The sequence below is a fragment of the Rutidosis leptorrhynchoides genome, chromosome 1, assembly GCF_046630445.1.
Source record: "Rutidosis leptorrhynchoides isolate AG116_Rl617_1_P2 chromosome 1, CSIRO_AGI_Rlap_v1, whole genome shotgun sequence".
Lineage (NCBI taxonomy): Eukaryota > Viridiplantae > Streptophyta > Magnoliopsida > Asterales > Asteraceae > Rutidosis > Rutidosis leptorrhynchoides.
In genome coordinates, this window is record NC_092333.1 from 518,652,666 (window position 1) to 518,658,556 (window position 5,891).

The window sequence follows — 5,891 nt, forward strand, 5'->3', positions numbered from 1 at the left end:
CACAGATTTACTAAATTGCCCTTAATGAGATGTTCACAAGTTTTTTTGTTATAATTTATTGAAGGGGCATTATTGGAAAGTATCACCAAACTTGTGTGGATCTATCGAAAGATTGTTTGGAAATATTACTTTCCTTTGGCGTTGGATGGTGGTGAGAGGGTGGGGACCATTAATCACCAAACGTTTTTTTTTTTTTCTTTCAATGTGTAGTATATGTTTTTTTTACCACCACTTATATAATTATATCTATATATTATATAGCTTCAATATTTATTATGTATAAGTGAATATGCCTCTGTATCTATATGTTTTTATTCAGGTTATATATAGGTTCTGTGTATATGTTTGTATCTGTATATGTATGAATGTATGTATCTAAGTGCATGTATCTAAGTTTATATATGTATGCTTGTACCTGTACCTAGGTATATATACCTATGAATGGCTCTATATGTATACATGTTTAGATATAGTTATTTATACATGCTTATGTGTGGGTGGGTTTATGGGTTAGGTGGCTGTGTATTTTGATTGTTTGCATGTCTACTTGGATTTACATATTTTTGCGCATTATATTATCCATGCTTTTTGTCATACTGCTGTGCATGACTGCTATATGTGTTTTCTTTTATGGATAATTTGTATGGTTGCTATTTCTGCACATAACTCTTACAGGTACGTATGCCCGCACTATTCCGTTTGGAGGAGCATTCATGGCCGGAGGTCCTTTAGGAAGCAATCTCTTGGCTCTTCGAGAAGAGGGAGGAATGATCTTATCTAGCCACGGGTTCTATACCCGCAGGTGGAGTAGGGACTTTCTTCTAATCTAGGGTTCGAGGAATGATTGTCTACACTCTACCTCCCCCATACCCTACATTCGTGGAATTGGGTATTGTTGTTGTTGTTTGTTGTTGTGTTTTGGAAATTGTACATTTTATATTTGTGGATTCCTTGTTATTTCGCCAAATTCACATTATTATTTGATTGAATTAAGAGTTTGAGGTTTAGATAAAGAAAGTAGATCTAAAGATGATGATATGAGAGAGAGAGAGAGAGAGAGAGAGAGAGAGAGAGAGAGAGAGAGAGAGAGAGAGAGAGAGAGAGAGAGAGAGAGAGAGCAAATGAACTAATAACTTATTTTTATTTTTAGACTAGTTAATAGACCCGTGATATCACGGGTTTGTTAAACTATACCTTAACAAATTTACTTAGAACATAATGAGTAGACATACATCCACATCCTGTTACATAACTTTTCTATACTATGAACCATATGGCCTTTCTTTCATTCCTCGAACATCATAATATTTGCAAGTTTGCGATTAGTGATTCAAAGGTGAGATGAAACCTTAACAACAACAATAACAACAACACAACTCAATACCATATGTGTGGTGTATGGGGAAGGTGAGATGTAAACAATCCTTCCCCTATATTTGAATAAAGAGAAGTAATTTCTCCACCCAGAGTGATATACTCCAAAAAGTAGAGAAAGTCCTCCTCTCTCTCTTCGACGGATAGAGAGATTGCTTCCGAATGGACCTCCGGCCAATAAGTAGGAAAATTTTTATAAAAAATTAAAATAAAAAATAAAACACGAGACGCCATAAAAATGGTATGATCAAATTTTCATGGGTTTTAAATCCTGCACATTCAATTTAAGCTCTAAGCGGCAGTCAAGTCGCCAATAAATCGATGCTTGACTCAATTAATAGAGCCATAGATGAAACCTTAACAATTGACATTATATTCACTTTCAGAATAGAACTTCGACACTATGGCTTCCCATGTATAAGACGATTTCTCCAACGCCAAATTGACCATAAGAATACAAAACTTGTGGCTGGATTAGTCTTGTCCCGAACCTTTTCAAAAGGAGAATGAGATTATGATCTGAAAAGACGATGAAACACCAAACATATACATTAATTTATAACCAAAATAAATTCATAATACCATAAAGATTCTCGTTATGAAGCAAAACTAATACGGATACTTGCAAAGTTACAATTTAATCATCAAAATTAAACCCTCCAAGTGAATAATAGGGTGAAGAAGAAGAAGAAGAAGAAGACACTACACATTTACACAATGTTATTGAAAAACACTACACGTACACAATGTGCACAACTGTAAATGGGTCGAAATTGCTCCTTAAAGCTAAATACAAATATTAATTCAAAGAAGCTAACACATCTGCTCCAAAAAATATAATACAAATTATATGCCTAATAGTAACATGTTACTTTAATATACTGATGTTTCTTTAAGATATCTCCGAAGTTATTACATTTAATATATAATATAACATTAACATTAACATATAACACTACAATATAAGCAAAACTTGAAATTATATAACTTGTGAGCTGTGACCCTCTAATTAAACATTTGTACTTACCAAAAGGAAACCTCAATGTACATCCCACATAACATGTCAAAGAACAACCAATACTGATATTATATGGCATAGCCTATGACCCTTTCAACAACCATATTATGCATCTTAATTTACTTGTATATATCTCACTAAGCTCAGTCTCATAGCCACAACTCTTGCTATGTATGTTTCATGTGCTAAACAACATTCACATCCCATTCTTGAAACAAACTATGCCCAGATTTGACTTGTAAAAGTCAAATTGCACAAATCATTTTCCATTTATTAAAAGAAAAACAAAATATCAAGATCTTATATATCAACATTTCCAACACTCTTATACTATTTCAATTTACATGCTTGACTAAAGCGATAAACAAATGTATTTTGCGTCTAGAAATCGTACACGAAAGTGGTCCATTACATGTGAGACGACACAGTCTGAAACATAAGCATGAAAAGTAAATAATAGTAACATTCAGCCAAAAGTAACATTCTTAATAACTTGTAATAACAGTAAATGGGTATAGATATATTGTGATACTATTATAGTTCAGACAACAAAAAACTATTAAAACATGTAAAGACGGTAAATGGATCAAGGGTGGGTCAAGAGTAACATTACTAAATATGTGTAACTAACTAAACATAATATGCGAAAGGCATGAATGTTTACATAGTTTCATCATACCTTGCTTACGAAAAAAACAGGAAATCAATTATTAAAGCCAAAGCCGCTGTTACATACCTATAACCAAGCGACATCCTCATCCAACTTCGTTGTAGATATAACCAAATAGTGGACAGATAAGCATGCCCACCTTCCTGAAACTGAATAACCTTCCTACAATCCTCCTCAGCTTTTATCCAAACACTACATATAAATATATAAATAATACAGCACATTACATATACATCTAAGTGATTGTGAATGCATTACCAACATGTTACTAATTGGGTATAAAATGGGTCAAAATGAATCATTTTCCCCAAAAACCGAGATAACAATATATACACAAAGAGGTTATGAGCAATTTATACTACTAATTCAAACCTATTTTTAGCAAATCTTGATTGTTGTAAACACAAAACGGGTCAAAAAGTCAAGTAAGCTTTGATGACTAAATGGGCGACTCTTAACTTTTTAAGAACAATTATTTAATAGATATCAATAAATAAAGTGACATGTGTAGCTAGATTAATAAAAGAAGCAAAGCTAATTCAAACTAAAACAGAGTTCTTATGCAAAATTCAAATAAGCAACAAAACCAATTCCAAGATACCAAGAGTTCTTATAAGCAATCTTTCAAACATACAAAGATCAATAAAAATGTTTTTTTTTTTTATGAAAAGACGGATGCATAGCATTTTGTAGATGTAAACATATCTAACACAAACTCTTTATAATAAGGAAATATGTAAAAACGATTTGTAGGTCAGCAACCCAACGTAACAACATATGAACTAAAATTAGTCAATATGACCCATATTATCTTCATTCTTGACTATATGTAGTCACTAGTCAGCACAAAGCTGCAACATATTTTCTGTTAGATAATACTCTATGGTATATAACAAATGACACAAAGGTACTTGTTGAGCATTGATCATTCATCGCATCCTAATATAACCTGAAACGAAAACAAATGACTTCTAAATTTGAAGAAAAGATCATAAAACAAAATGAAAAGTTATACTTCATATAAATAAAACCACATATAAATTGAGTAAAAACAAAATCCAACTTTTCATTTAGGCATTTCATCAAACAATCGGTGTTCATATAAGAATCTAAATTTGATATACATGAAAAGTTATACTTCATATAAATAAAACCACATATAAATTACGGGATTGACACTGCAACCTCCTTAAGCACAGTTCTTGATATAACATATAATCATTATTTAAGTATAATCAAAAACAAAATCATAAACACATAATTCAAAATGGAAAACAGGAAGAATGAATCAAGTTAATACGAAATGAGGGTAAATAGATCAGTAATAATGTTAAACGAAATCAAAAGCAGAAAGTTTAATCAATACCTTTCCAAAATGGGTTTGTTTATGGCTACTGTAAATGGGTTTGTTACTCCGTATAAGAAATTTGAATTGCAAGTGACAGAGAATCATATTCATTGAATATTTCCTGAAAAATAAGAAAAACTAATGAATGGCAGCAACGGTGGTGGAGGCGGCTGTAGATGATGGCGGTGAAGGTGGCTGTAGATGGAACTGATTAAGTGATTAAGTGTTTTTTGATTTGTAATTAAATTAGGGTTTATGGTCAAATGAACAAAGAGATGCACTTGATGTATTCAAAATTTAAATTCTTAATTGAGGAGATTGAGATGGGGTGCAATACATGGAGTATAAATTTAGGGCAATGAAAAATACTGATTTGTCTTGGAAGGAGGAAGCATGCGTTTTTTTTTTTTTTTTTTTTTTTTTTTTTTTAGATTTTTGTTTTTTAATAGAACTTGTTAAATTTAATTCAAAAACAAATTTTTTATTTTTTATGTCATCATCATCCTTGTTTCTCCTTTTTTATTTTATTTTTGATTTTTTTTAAGCATGGATTAGATTTTTTTATGACATCATGTTACTAGCTTAATATAAGATTAGAATAGATAGATGGCTCTCTTGAACATTGGTTGGGGATCATCAATCCTAAACTAAGAGGGTGGGAAAGTATTTATAGCCAATACACCTCTTACATTTACATTTAAGTTTTAGCGACAAATTTATACTTACAATTTAAAACGTTTAATTGAGTCCTAAAAATTATATTTGTGGGTATTGTTTAGTAAAATAATAAAGAGTGTTTAGTGAATTGAATGTGAAAGGAGTTGGTATTGATGTGACAATGTTGTAGAAAAGAGAAGTTCGTTGAAAGTGCTAAGATAAGGAGTAGGGATGAGCATTGGAACCCGAATTCTCAAGAACGTATTTGTATCATACTGTACCTAACCACACATATACCGCTACAATCGATATTGTATTCGGGACTTATATACTCAAAAATTTTGAATGCGGCACTTTCGATAAGGTGGCAGTATTTTCTCATTACATAATTACAAACATAGATAGCTAAGTTATTTTTTAAGGATATAAAACGTTCCAATGTATTTTGTTATTTATAGATACAAATAAATTATGCATGTATTGAATTTAGTTATAGATTTGTTTTGGATCCAAAAATTTAATTATATTTTTAGGCCCTGTTTATCCTTTAACCGTATCGTAAGTTTGATTTAATAACTAATGTCGTAAATTTTGAGTTACGAATACATTTTTAAGTCGTTTTTATCTTTTAGGATCTTTATATAAACATATTGATTGTTATAAGGTTTTTGTATAATTTGGTGATGGAAAACCGTGTGTACATTTATTTAAAATTTTATAAACGCAGCGAAACATGAAAAATAAATATCTTTTATTAACTTTAAAATAAACATCATTTATTTTATTATAAACTTTCAAGTAAAACATCCACACGATTAACGATC

General features: G+C 30.9%; 1 long non-coding RNA gene across 1 annotated transcript; it reads right to left on the reverse strand.

The window, feature by feature from the left end:
• Positions 1–1,341: 1,341 nt before the first annotated feature.
• On the reverse strand, positions 1,342–4,756 carry LOC139876885 (uncharacterized). The gene is made up of 3 exons (XR_011768341.1): positions 4,429–4,756; positions 3,129–4,011; positions 1,342–1,893 (listed from the first exon to the last, which is right to left on the reverse strand). It is a non-coding gene; the product is annotated as an uncharacterized lncRNA (long non-coding RNA).
• Between the last annotated feature and the right edge of the window lie 1,135 nt (positions 4,757–5,891).